Raw genomic sequence first — 14,153 nt, 5'->3', positions numbered from 1 at the left:
CCGTATGCCAAAGTGACACTTTGAAGGTGGGATTGGAAGTCCAGCCCTAGTAGGATGGCAGCGCAGAGCTGGGGCAGGACGAGAAGTTTAAAATTTTTATACTCCGTGCCCCTAACCGACAGGGTCACAACACAGTAGCCGCTGATGTCTGTAGAATTGGACCTCGACGCCATCAAGATCCGGTTGCGCATTGGCCGGACAGTGAGGGAGTAGTGGCTCACCGTGTCTGGATGGATGAAACTCTCCGTGCTTCCGCTGTCGAACAGGCAGGTCGTGGTGTGGCCGTTTACTTTGATGTCCATCATGGACTTGGACAGGTGATGCGGGCAAGCTTGGTCAAGTGTGACGGAGGCTAGTGTATGGCTGAGCGAGCTGCTGTAGTCTGCGGGTGAGGCGGTGGGCGGGTCTGGAGACAAGGTGGCGGTCGAGTGTGGTGAACAAAATGGCGGTGCCCACGACGTTGAATAAAATGGCGGAGAAGATGGCCGCCCCCACAACTCACATGAGGCACTGCCGGCGTCGGTGGCCTTGATCAAAGATGGCCACCCCCACGACTCACACGAGGGGATACTGGCATCTGTGGCCTTGATGAAAGATGGCCGCCCCCACAACTCGCATGAGGCACTGCTGGCGTCTGTGGCTTTCCCCCTGCAGGCCTTCGCGAAGTGGCCTTTCTTGTGGCAGTCGGAGCAGGTCGCGTTTCTTGCAGGGCACGCGCCCTCGGGTGTTTCGCCTGGCCACAGAAGAAGCAGCCGGCGGCCCAATCGCGGGGCTCCGATGTCGCAGCCGGTACCGGGGGTGGCGGTCCCGATCGGTTCCGGGACGCCGACGCTGAGGTAGGTCCCAGAGGCGGCGGTGCGAGGGTTATTGCGGCCGGGGTCGGGCCCGAGTCCCAGGGTCGCGCAGCACAGTACCTGGAGTACGCCTCGAGGTCCCGATGGGCCACTTCCAGAGAGCGAGCGAGGGCTGCAGTTGTATTCAGGTCGAGGTCCTTTGATTCGAGCAGTCTTTGCCGTGAGTAGTCGGACCGAAGGCCTTTCACGAAGGCATCGCGGATATTCCCTTCAGTATTTTCTGCAGCCGTTACAGCTTTAAAGTCACAGTCCCTGCCGAGTGTTTGTAGCGCCCGTAAAAATTCATCTACAGACTCTCCTGGCTGTTGCGAGCGGGATCTTAGGAGATGTCTGGCATACATAGAATTTACAGGGCTCCGGTACTGCTCTTTCAGCAGGTTGAGGGCGTCCTCGTATGTAGCAAGGTCCCGGATGAATGCAAATACTTTAGGGCTCACCTGGGTGGTCAGAACTCTTAGTTTGGATCCCGGAGGCACGCCGGATTCTCCCAGGTAGGATTCGAAACAGCTCAGCCAGTGTTCGAAGTCGAGGGCTGAGTTCGCTGCCTGTGGGTTTAGATCCAGGTACGGCGGTCGGAGGGCTCGCAGCCAGGCCGGCTGCTGTGGCTGTTGTAGATGGCCGTTTGGCTGAGGCTGTACGTCTGACTGGTCGTTTGGCTGCTCCGTTGAAGACATTTCAAAATTTAGCCAATAAAATTGATATACCTATCAATTCAGTTCATGAAAAGCGACGAGTTAAGTTAGTAACTATAGGTTTTTATTGGCTAAATAACAGAGCCCACCCTCGTGGGTGATCGGATCCAACAAGGAGAAATACCAGCCAGTCGACCACCTTTATACCTGGGCAAGCAGGCGGAGCCATGGGGCGGAGTCAGCTGTGGTCAGCCCAGGTATAACAGCGTGACAAGAGGTGACCTTGTGTAGTGATACAACAGTGTAAACAGTGATAACCATAGTGTAACGATATAAACAGTGATAACCATAGTGTAACGATAGTGAACGATAAAAGTGGTTTACCACACTCTTAAAGGTACATACACTACAGCTATATAGTTACGTGAAAAACAAATCATTAACAGCTCCGAATTTCAGAATTGTCAGATTCAAACTCAACTTCTTCCAAGTACAATCTAACATTTCAAAAATTGTAATGGATGTCGGCGAGATATTAGGACTGTTGTCTAACACAATCCAAACAGTGACACACAGACAGATGGGCAGGTGCAGCTTCACAGCGAATCCTTTCAAGCCTCACTAAAAAGTGGCAGACTGGCAATCCATTGTTCACTAGTCGAGTTGTGATCTTTGTAAATTAAGAAAGGAAATGCATGGAAATGTGTCAGAGTTGATTAACAGAGTGGGGCATCATCTCCCTTTGATTTCTATTTCTGACACCAGGCAACAGAAAAAGGTCATTACAACACGACATAAACAGACTCTTCAGGTGTGAGACATCAGACTTCAGAACAACACGTCTGCCAGCTCTGGCCACAAACCTCAGTACAGTCAACCTTTCAGCAGCTGCAGCCCTGATTAAATAACTAGTAGTTTAACATGTCTAGTAGAGCTTTTGTATCAGAATAGAAGAAATGTATTTGTGACACACACACAATTAATAATTACATCACAATGTGATTGTGAGGATCGATTATCGCCTCTTGATACCTTCTGTGCCCACCGGTCGGGGAAGGTATCAAGTGAACCGGTGGACACCGCCTGCTCCCTCTCCAGGGCCACCCAGGCAGGGACAAGGCCGCGGGAGAGAGGCAGGCAGCCAGAGTGACCCCCCATGGGCCCCGCCCATCCTGGGCCTACAAATTGCTGTTTTCACCAGGCCCAAGAGCAGGTCCAGGAGAAGATCCTCCGACTTACCCACCCCCCCTCCGCACCGGGCGGGCAAAGATTAGGAGCGTGGGGCTAAAGTGTAACCAAGAGTTGAGGAGCAGCCCCTTCAGGTAACTATACCGGGGCTGCAACCTCTCACACTGAATATATACACGGTCCATGGACTCCTCTAGGCCACAAAAAACACATCTGGGCTTGGAGTCCGGAAAGGAGCTTAAAAACTGTTGCACACGACAGCTCCCTGCAACAGTCTCCACCCCAGATCCCCAATGGTGCAGGGAAGGACCCCCGCGTAGAGAGCCCTCCACTGGGGAACCTCGCCTCCGCCGGGCAGCAAGATGACCCGCCAGTCTGATTCAGATTGGGCAATAAACTAAATTAATAAATAAATGATACAGAAACCCGAGTCCCCGGGTCCTCAGCCCTGGTGTGAAGTACGCTGGCCACCAATTTTCTGTTACTAACTCGCACCTCAGGCCCCACCCAGTCTGGTTTAAATACTAAGGGGGAGAAATTCGGTGGGCTGCGCCACCAGTTAGCGCCTAAAGAGGGCACTCAGTGGCTTTAGCGCCACTGGCCACGCCTCCCGCGATATTCAGCTGGGGCGCAGCGCCCCGCTACCGCCCCGAACGCGATATTTGGCAGCGACCGCCTCTGTAGCACCGCTCGCTAATCGCGCCCAGTTCACGGGGCCTACCTGTGGCGGCAGTGGCGCAAATTAAGGTGGAGGTGCGGGGCGGCCATTTTTTTCGGCGGCCGCCTGCCAGCACCTCCGTCCCCGGCCTCCTGTTCTCCCCCCCGCGGCATTGCCGGCTATTTTCCGAGAGCCCGGCACTTCTCCTCGGTGCCGGGCTCTTTTGCCCGCACTCGCGATCGCTCATCGCGCTGGTGCAGGCCCCTCCCCCTTAAGAATGGGAGGAAGGCCTGCAGTACCGCAGCGCGCCGTGCCGCAGCGTGTGGCGCTGCGGCACGTTGCGCTGCAATATTCAGTTTCAGTGCCCTAAGAGAGACGCGGAGCGCCTCGCGCCTCGCCCCGTGTCCCTCTTGGGGCGCTCAAGCTGAATTTCCGGCGATCGCTGCTGCTCCGATCGCAGCGCAAGATCTGCCGCCCAGGCGAGCTTGGCGCCCCGTTTGCAGCTCCACCCAATTTCTCCCCCGCCATGTTTTCTAACTGTGATTTCTAACTCAAGTTCAGGCCTGTCATTCTGAGGGACACTTACGAGGCCTCATTTTTATGTGTGACCTACCCAAGAGGCTTTAATAAACTGGCAATAAGATTTTTATTTTAAAAGCAGGAAAGAGGTGAAAAACGCCACTAGCGATGCCTCAAAACTCACGGACAGAGAAATCCACTTCATCAGCGCCCCTGCCACAGGACTCAATATCCGCCCCCTCCACCACTGGTGCACTGTGTCTGCAGTATGTACAGTCTATGAGATGACCACGGTCAGGCCGTGTGGAGTCAAGGGCCAGGCAGCAGAATGGATGGAAAGATCACAACAAACTTCCCTTAACTCCAACCCTCTGATTTCTATTTTGTAGCCAGCTTTCCATCCATTCTGCTGCCTGGCCCTTCACTCCACACGGCCCGACCTTGGTCATCTTGTCGATCTTACATACTGTTTATGGATAGCAAGCTGGTTACAGAAAACAGAGAGTAGGGGTTGGGAGTAGCTACTCAGACTGGCAAAAGGTGGGAAGTGGTGTTCCACAGGGATTGGTGCTGGGATCACTGTTGTTCACCATTTACAGAAACGATTTGGACTCGGGAACCAGAAGAACAATTTCAAAGTTTGTCGATGACACCAAATTCGGAGGTAGAATTAATTCTGATGAAGACAAAATGCAAGAAGACATTAATATATTTCAGAATGGGTGTGTAATTGGCAAATGAATTTCACTATAGATCAGTGTGAGGTGGTGTGTTTTGGTGGGAAGAATAAGGAGGCCACACACTACTTGGACAAGGGGGAGAAATTGGGTTGCTTTGCGCCTCCCGCGATATTCAGCGGGAGGTTAGTGGTAGCCGGTAGTGCCCCGTGGCACTGCACCGCCGGCAATGACATCATCACCGTGCGCAGCACCCCGGCTGCAACCTTGGGTTGTGACCCCTGACCTATCGCCGGACGATATGTCCGACAGGGTCAGGGGTCGTTCTTGCAGCCGTGGCGACGCCACTTAAAGGGCAGGTGTCGGGCGGCAACTTTTTATTTTGTCCGACTGCCAGCACCTGCCCCCTTCCCCTTTCTTCTTCGGGGTGTCGGCCGCGATCGCTCAGCCCGGCGCTCCTCTTGATCCGACACCCCGCTCCCCGGTGGTCCAGCAGGGCCCCAGTGTGCGCAGCGCTAGGCCCCTCCCCTTTAATCAGGGAGGGAGGTCTGCTATGACGCGGTGCTATCTGCCGACGGGCATGGCACTGTTACACGAAGTGCTGTGAAATTCACTGGTAGCGCCTCAAGAGGGAGGGGAGCGCTTCCATTAGCACCCCACCTCCTGCCTGGGGCGCTACCACTGAATTTAATGCACAAGGACGCTAACGTTTTCGGGGCACTAAATGGGCTGAAGGAGCAGAGGGATCCAGGGATACAGATACACAAATCACTAAAAGTAGTGACACACGTTAATAAGGCCATTCAAAAAAAAGCACTGGGGTACATTCCTAAAGGAGCCTTCTGTTCCATGCCTAGGAGCACTGAACCATGGCAGAGAGCGGCTGGGACACGTTTCTCACATGCCTCGAGATTAACCCACACGGGGACTTTGCTGTCAGTGAAGAGAGACGAGAAAGACTAAAGTGCCGTTTGCCCCTCTCAGTGTGGCCCTGAAGGACTGTGTCCAGGCTGAAGTTCTGTTCCCACCGTACGATCCTCCCCCAGATTGTCCTTTCTGAGCTCCAGCCAGGTGATGCTAAACACTCAGGTGGGAAAGACAATAATCTACAACAATGTGTTTAAAACAAAGCTGATTTATTTGACATATATCCAGAATATTAAACTCCAGCTCAGTTACAGGAGTTATTAACATCAGCAGAAACAATCCCCACCTGTCAGAATGAACATGGTTCAGTCCTGGATGTGATTAACAGCAGCAACAACAGCAGAATCCAACCCCTGCAGTCACTTGTGAACTCGCTGGTGTTTCAGCAGGTTGGATGACTGAGTGAATCTCTTCCCACACATGGAGCAGATGAATGGCCTCTCCCCAGTGTGAACTCGCTGGTGTATCAGCAGGTTGGATGACTGAGTGAATCCCTTCCCACACTCAGGGCAGGTGAACAGTCTCTCCCCAGTGTGAACTCGCTGGTGTGTCAGCAGGTGGGATGACTGAGCGAATCCCTTCCCACATACGGAGCAGGTGAACGGCCTCTCCCCAGTGTGAACTCGCTGGTGTGTCAGCAGGGTGGATGACTGAGTGAATCCCTTCCCACACATGGAGCAGGTGAACGGCCTCTCCCCAGTGTGAGTGCGCTGGTGTACAGTGAGTTCAGATGTTCGCCTGAACCCAGTCCCGCAGTGAGAGCACCTGAACGGTCTCTCGTCAGTGTGAACACGTTGATGGCATATCAGTGCCCCGGAACCTTTATAGCACTTCCCACAGTCCAGGCATTTAAAAGGTCTCTCATCAGTGTGAACTCGCTGGTGTGTCAGCAGGGTGGATGACTGAGCGAATCCCTTCCCACACACGGAGCAGGTGAACGGCCTCTCCCCAGTGTGAGTGTGCTGGTGTGTCAGCAGGGTGGATGATAGACTGAATCCCTTCCCACACTCAGGACAGATGAATGGCCTCTCCCCAGTGTGAACTCGCTGGTGTGTCAGCAGGGTGGATGACTGAGTGAATCCCTTCCCACACTCAGGACAGATGAATGGCCTCTCTCCAGTGTGAACTCGCTGGTGTGTCAGTAGGTGGGATGACTGAGTGAATCCCTTCCCACACTCAGAGCAGGTGAACAACCTCTCCCTGGTGTGACTGTGCTTGTGTCTCGATAGGCCAGATGATTGGCTGAAGCCTCGTCCACACACAGAAGACGTGTACGGTTTCCCCCCGCTGTGAGCGGTGCTTTTTGCTTCCATAGTCAAAGGCCGATGATATTCAGTTCCTGATGAATCGAGTGACTGTCAGATCTTGACATGATGTGTGGTTTGAGTTTCCCGTCTGCAAATCCTCCCCTTCTAATACCCTGTAAAATTAATTTAAAACAGGGAGCGTGAGAGAGAGCCCACTAAAGAGGCAGGTTGTGAAATTGAGCTCAATGAAGCTGGTAATGTGTGGGGCCAGCACTAGAAAAAAGTGACCATGAAAGCTGCCGGATTGTCATAAAATCCCAACTGGCTCACTAATGTCCTTCAGGGAAGGGAATCTGCCACCTGGTCTGGGCCTGTGGCCTCTATGGGAGGAGAGAGAGGTGGGAGTGGGAGGGGGCAAAGGAGATGAACTTTATACATCTGCAACTTGACCAGAACTTTGACAGAACCTCCAAAACCCGCAACCTCCAGCAACTAGAAGGACAAAGGCAGAAGGTGCATGGGAGCACCATCATCTCCAAGTTCCCCAAGTCACACACCATTCTGACTTGGACATATATCGCCGTTGCTACATCATCACTGGGTCAAAATCCTGGAACTCCTTACACAACAGCATTGTGGGAGTACCTTCACCACACGGACTGCAGCGGTTCAAGAAGAAGGCCCACCACCCCCTTCTCAACAGGAAGCTGGGGATTGGCAGTACATGCTGGCCTTGCTAGTGACACCCACATCCCAAGGATGAATTAAAACAAATCTGCAGATGTAAACTGGATTAAAAGCCTCTACAGAAATACTTGTTCCTAAAACAATACTCTTTCACATTGTAGGGACAGTGTCTGTTTAACAACCTAATCTCCCCCAGAATCCACCTCCCTTGACAGTCTCACATTGGAAATTGTTGGGTCCTCCTGGGCTCAGAAGTACTGGGTGTTAAACCCAGCAGCTTCTCCTCCATCTCCACTCCAGCTCAAACTGAAGCAACAAAAAGACCTACACAGGTGGCCAGGGACCTACCTTCCATCAGCCTGCAATAAAACTCTTCCCCACAGCCGCTGACTAATAGCGGCCGCAGCAACCACAATTCCCCGTGCCCCAGAAACCGCTCTATCCAACGCGCTGATTTCCCCGCTGAGAGTGCGCATGCTTCCAAGGACTGCGGGCCATTCTGGGAGCCTGGCTCCTGTCCTTTGTCCCAAGTCTGACTCGGAGGAACCAGCTGAAGAAACCGGGAAGCGGCGGCTCGGATGGGGGAGGCGCTACACCCTGGGTTTCCTGGTGCCGGGGCCCTGGCCGCACCAGGATTCTGATTCTGATTGAGTTTTTCAATGAGGCAACAGAGAGGGTTAATGAGGGCAATGCAGTTAACGTGGTGTACATGGATTTCCAAAAGGCGTTCGACAAAGTGCCACATAATAGGCTTGCCAGCAAAGTTGAAGCCCATGGAATAAAAGGGACAGTGGCAGCATGGATATGAAATTGGCTAAGTGACAGAAAACAGAGAATAGTGGTGAATGGTTGTTTTTTGGACTGGAGTAAGGTACACAGTGGTGTTCCCCAGGGGTCGGTACTAGGACCACTGCTTTTCTTGATATATATATATATATATTAATGACTTGGACTTGAGTGTACAGGGCACAGTTTCAAAATATGCAGATGACACAAAACTTGGAAGTATAGTGAACAGTGAGGAGGATAGTGATAGACTTCAAGAGGACATAGACAGGCTGGTGGAATGGGCGGACACGTGGCAGATGAAATTTAACGCAGAAAAGTGTGAAGTTATACATTTTGGTAGGAAGAATGAGGAGAGGCAATATAAACTAAAGGGTATACGTCTAAAATGTGTGCATGAACAGAGAGACCTGGGGGTATGTGTGCACAAATCATTGAAGGTGGCAGGGCAGTTTGAGAAAGCGGTTAAAAAAGCATACGGGATCCTGGGCTTTATAAATAGAGGCATAGAGTCCAAAAGCAAGGAAGTTATGATGAACCTTTATAAAACACTGGTTCGGCCTCAACTGGAGTATTGTGTCCAATTCTGGGCACCGCACTTTATGAAGGATGTGAAGGCCTCAGAAAAGATTTACAAGAATGGTTCCAGGGATAAGGGATGAGGGACTTCAGTTACGTGGATAGACTCGAGAAGCTGGGGTGGTTCTCCTTAGAGCAGAGAAGGTTGAGAGGAGATTTGATGGAGGTGTTCAAAATCATGAGGGGTCTGGACAGAGTAGATAGAGAGAAACTGTTCCCATTGATGGAAGTGTCGAGAACCAAAGGACACAGATTTAAGGTGATTGACAGAAGAACCAAAGGCGACATGAGGAAAAACTTTTTTACACAGCGAGTGGTTAGGATCTGGAATGCACTGCCTGAAAGGATGGTGGAGGCAGATTCAATCACGGCTTTCAAAAGGGAATTGGATCAGTACCTGAAGTAAAGAAATTTGCAGGGTTACGGGGAAAGGGCGGGGTGTGGGACTCGCTGAAGTGATCTTGCAGAGAGCCGGCACGGGCTCGACGGGCCGAATGGCCTCCTTCTGTGCTGTAATCATTCTATGATTCTATAAAATATTAGCAAGTTTGTGCCACAGAAGCACGGGGTTTATCTGCTTTTATTGATGAATTTAAAAAGTCTCTATTAAAACCTGAGCCAGTGTGTTGTGAGACAAAGAGCCTTGTGTCCAATAAGGGGAATAAAGGCCCACAGCCTCCCCTGGCCCCGGGCCCTGAACAAAGGACTGGAGAAACTCGCTGCCCTGCGGATCAGACAATCAGCCGGCGCTAGTCCCGCCCCTCGGGCTCCCCGATTGGTTGGAGGACCCGCCGCCGGCTCGCTCCTCCAGTCCCGCCCCGTTCGCTCCCTATTGGTCAGAAGCTCCCGTCAATCAGGCCGCGGGGCCGGATCACGTGTCCCCAAGGACCACGTCCACCGTCCAACTGACGCCGCTCGGTCCTGGGCCTCGCGGACTCTCAGGTTTTTCTGTTTCACTTTATTCTCTCCCGACCCACCCCGCACCCCGCGCGATTCTCCACCCAATCGGAGCGGAGAAAACTCACTTTGCGTCACCGATCGCGACTCTGGAACCGACACCAAGGCCTTTCCCCGGAATGCACCGCGCCGATTCCGTCCGACAGGATCCGAGTGCGCAGGCGCAGCTCCGAGTGAGGGAGTGGTGTTGGTGTCCTCTGGGCATGCGCAGTTGTTACCCGTGGTGACCGGGAGGGGTCGCTGTGCCGGACTCGGCCCAAACAGCCGTCCCGCGTACGCATGCGCGGACTCTCAGCTGTCAATCAACCAACAGCCAGACGCGGTCTCTGGTGCATTTATATAGTGCCTTTCGTGACCATCAGACGTCTTGAAGTGCTTTACAGCCAATTCAGTACTTTTGAAGTGTAGTCACTGTTGTAATGTAGGAAATGTGGCAGTCAATTAGCGCACTGCAAGCTCCCACAAACAGCAATGTGATAATGATCAGATAATGTATAATTTTGTTAACTCTGTTTCTCTCTCTGCGGATGCTGCCTGGCCTGCTGAGTGTTTCCAGCATTTTCTGTTGTTATTTCAGATTTCCAGCATCTGCAGTATTTTGCTATTATCCTTTTGTTATGTTGATTGAGGGATAAACATTGGCTAGGACACCGGGGATAATTCCCCTGTTCTTTCCCACATTACAACAGTGACTACACTCCAAAAGTACTTCATTGGCTGTAAAGCACTTCAAGACGTCTGGTGGTCATGAAAGCACTGTATAAATGCAAGTCTTTCTTTCTCGAAATAGTGTCATGGGATCTTTTACACCCACCTGAGAGAGCAGACAGGGCCTCAGTTTAATGTCTCATCCGAAAGACGCCACCTCTGACAGTGCCTCAGTACTGCACTGTAGTGTCAGCCTGGATTTTTGTGCTCAAGTCTCTGTAGTGGGACTTGAACCTACAACCTTATGCCTCAGAGGCGAGAGTGCTACCAACTGTCATCTTCCAAAATTCTATAGACTATGGAACAGTTCCTGCAGATTGGAGGGTGGCAAATGTAACCCCACTATTTTAAAAAGGAGGGAGAGAGAAAACAGGGAACTACAGACCTGTTAGCCTAACATCAGTAGTCGGGAAAATGCTAGAGTCGATTATAAAGGATGTGATAACAGGACACTTAGAAAATATCAACGGGATTAGACAAAGTCAACATGGATTTATGAAAGGGAAATCGTGTTTGACAAACCTACTGGAGTTTTTTGAGGATGTAACTGGTAGAATAGATAAGGGAGAACCAGTGGATGTGGTGTATTTGGATTTTCAGAAGGCCTTTGATAAAGTCCCACATAAGAGGTTTTTGTGCAAAATTAAAGCACATGGGATTGGGGGTAATAAACTGGCATGGATTGAAAATTGGTTAACAGACAGGAAACAGAGAATAGGAATAAATGGGTCTTTTTCAGGGTGGCAGGCGGTGGCTAGTGGGGTACCGCAGGGATCAGTGCTTGGCCCCCAGCTATTCACAATATATATCAATGATTAGGATGAGAGAACCAAATGTAATATTTCCAAGTTTGCTGACGACACGAAACTAGGTGGGGTTGTGAGTTGTGAGGAGGATGCAAAGAGGCTTCAAGGCGATTTAGACAAGTTGAGCGAGTAGGCAAATACATGGCAGATGCAGTATAACGTGGATAAATGTGAAGTTATCCACTTCGGTAGAAAAAACAGAAAGGCAGAGTATTATTTAAATGTTGATAGATTGGGAAATGTTGATGTACAGAGGGACCTGGGTGTCCTTGTACACCAGTCACTGAAAGCAAACATGCAGGTGCAGCAGGCAGTTAGGAAGGCAAATGACATGTTGGCCTTCATTGCAAGAGGATTTGAGTACAGGAGCAAGGATGTCTTACTACAGTTATACAGGGCCTTGGTGAGACCACACCTGGAGTACTGTGTGCAGTTTTGGTCTCCTTACCTAAGAAAGGATGTACTTGCCATAGAGGGAGTGCAGCGAAGGTTCACCAGACTGATTCCTGGGATGGCAGGACTGTCGTATGAGGAGAGATTGGGTCGACTCGGCCTGTATTCACTAGAGTTTAGAAGAATGAGAGAGGATCTCATTGAAACGTATAAAATTCTGACATGGCAGACAGACTGGAGGATGTTTCCCCTGGCTGGGGGTCTAGAACGAGGGGTTACAGTCTCAGGATACGGGGTCGGCCATTTAGGATTGAGATGAGAAGAAATTTCTTCACTCAGAGGGTGGTGAACCTGTGGAATTCTCTACCACAGAAGGCTGTGGAGGCCAAGTCACTAAATATATTTAAGAAGGAGATAGATAGATTTCTAGACAAAAAAGGCATCAAGGGGTTTGGGGAGAGAGCAGGAATATGGTATTGAGATAGAGGATCAGCCATGATCATATTGAATGGTGGAGCAGGCTCGAAGGGCCGAATGGCCTACTCCTGCTCCTATTTTTCTATGTTTCTCTATGTTTCTAAGCTGTGACTACACTGGCAATATTTATATTCAACTTGTTCACTACATTATTGACCTGGCCCTGCCCAAACCATAACCACAAGGATATCTGTCATTGTTCTGTGACCACAAGGCTGTGTCACTATCACACACACACACCGTTTCCTTCTTTCACATCTCCATACACAGACCATCTCTTTACACATCCCCTTCCATCCTCAATCAACGTCAGTAAAATAGATTATCTGGTCAATACCACATTGCTGTTTGTGGGAGCTTGCTGTGCAGAAATTGGCTGCTGGTTTTCCTACATTAGAACATTGACTACACTTCAAAAGCACTTCCTTGTCTGTAAAGCGCTTTGGGACATCCTGAGGTTGTGAAAGGTGCGATAGAAATACAAGCCTTTTTCCTTGGATAACAGCAATAGTTACACTGGATAAATCTTCAGTCATTTTCTATTACAGGCTCTCTGGAAGGTGTGGGGAGCTGGGACTTGAGAGTAACTGAAGGTGTTAGAACTGAGATAATCTAGAGTTAGAAAGAAGAAAAGGCCGAAAAATGGAACAGTCGGTAACAGACATCAATTACTCTCCTCTTACCTTGGAGGAAAGAAATACTCGACACTGTGTATCTGACATTTATCCAGAATATTAAACTCCAGCCCAGTTACAGGAGGTATTCTCATTAGCAGAAACAAACCTCACCTGTCAGAATGAACATGGTTCAGTCCTGGATGTGATTAACAGCAGCAATAACAGCAGAATCCAATCCCTGCAATCGCTTGTGAACTCGCTGATGTTTCAGCAAGTGGGATGACCGAGTGAATCCCTTCCCACCGACCGACCAGGTGAACGGCCTCTCTCCAGTGTGAGTGTGTTGGTCTGTCCGCGGGTTGGATGATAGACTGAATCCCTTCCCACACACGGAGCAGGTGAACGGTCTCTCCCCAGTGTGAACTCGTTGGTGTCTCAGCAGGGTGGATGGTTCAGCGAATCCCTTCCCACACATAGAGCAGGGGAACGGCCTCTCCCCGCTGTAAGTGTGTTGGTGTCTCAGCAGATCTCTTGTGCTTTTAAAGATCTGCCCACATTTAGAACATTTGAAGGATCTCTTTTCAGTGTGAACAAGTTGGTGTTTAGTGAGACTGCTTAATCGAGCAAATCCCTTCCCACACACGGAGCATGTGAACGGCCTCTCCCCAGTGTGAAGTCGCTGGTGTCTCAGCAGAGTGGATGAATCACAGAATCCCTTCCCACACATGGAGCAGGTGAACGGCCTCTCCCCAGTGTGAACTCACTGGTGTCTCAGCAGAGTGGATGAATCACTGAATCCCTTCCCACACATGGAGCAGGTGAACGGCCTCTCCCCAGTGTGAGTGTGCTGGTGTACAGTGAGCTCAGACGATCGCCTGAACCCAATCCCGCAGATTAGAACCCAGTGTGACTGCGTCGATGAGTTTCCAGCCGGTACAGGGAGCTGAATCCCTTTCCACAGTCCCCACGTTTCCACGGTTTCTCCGTGGTGCGGGAGTTCTTGTGTCTCTCCAGGTTGGCCGATCAGTTGAAGCCTCGTCCACACACAAAACACGTGTACGGTTTCTCCCTGCTGTGAACGGTGCGATGTTTTTTCAGGCTGTGTAACTGGTTAAAGCTCTTTCCACAGTCAGTGCACTGGAACACTCTCACTGGGGTGTGTGTGTCTCGCTGCTTTTCCAGTCACACTGATGTTTGAAATCTTTTCCCACAGACAGAACAGACAAACATTTCTCCTTCCACATTCAAAGGCTGCTGATATTCCCTGTAAAAGCAGTTTACAAAAGACATCGCTGTAAGTTGAGGATAAAAATGCAGAACAGATAATTCTAGTTTCTGTGGAACATTCTTTCCTCTCTTATTACATAGAATTACCCAGATTGCACAGCACAGAAACAGGCCATTCGGCCCAACTGGTCCATGCGGTGTTTATGCTCCACAC

General features: G+C 50.6%; 1 pseudogene; it reads right to left on the bottom strand.

Annotated features, from left to right (window-relative positions):
• Window positions 1–5,665: 5,665 nt before the first annotated feature.
• LOC147119224 (uncharacterized) lies at window positions 5,666–13,823 on the bottom strand (annotated as a pseudogene).
• Between the last annotated feature and the right edge of the window lie 330 nt (window positions 13,824–14,153).

This window comes from Somniosus microcephalus, chromosome 4, assembly GCF_052327205.1.
Source record: "Somniosus microcephalus isolate GS21.2 chromosome 4, FLI_Smic_1.0, whole genome shotgun sequence".
NCBI lineage: Eukaryota > Metazoa > Chordata > Chondrichthyes > Squaliformes > Somniosidae > Somniosus > Somniosus microcephalus.
This window is presented reverse-complemented; position numbering and strand designations above follow the sequence as displayed.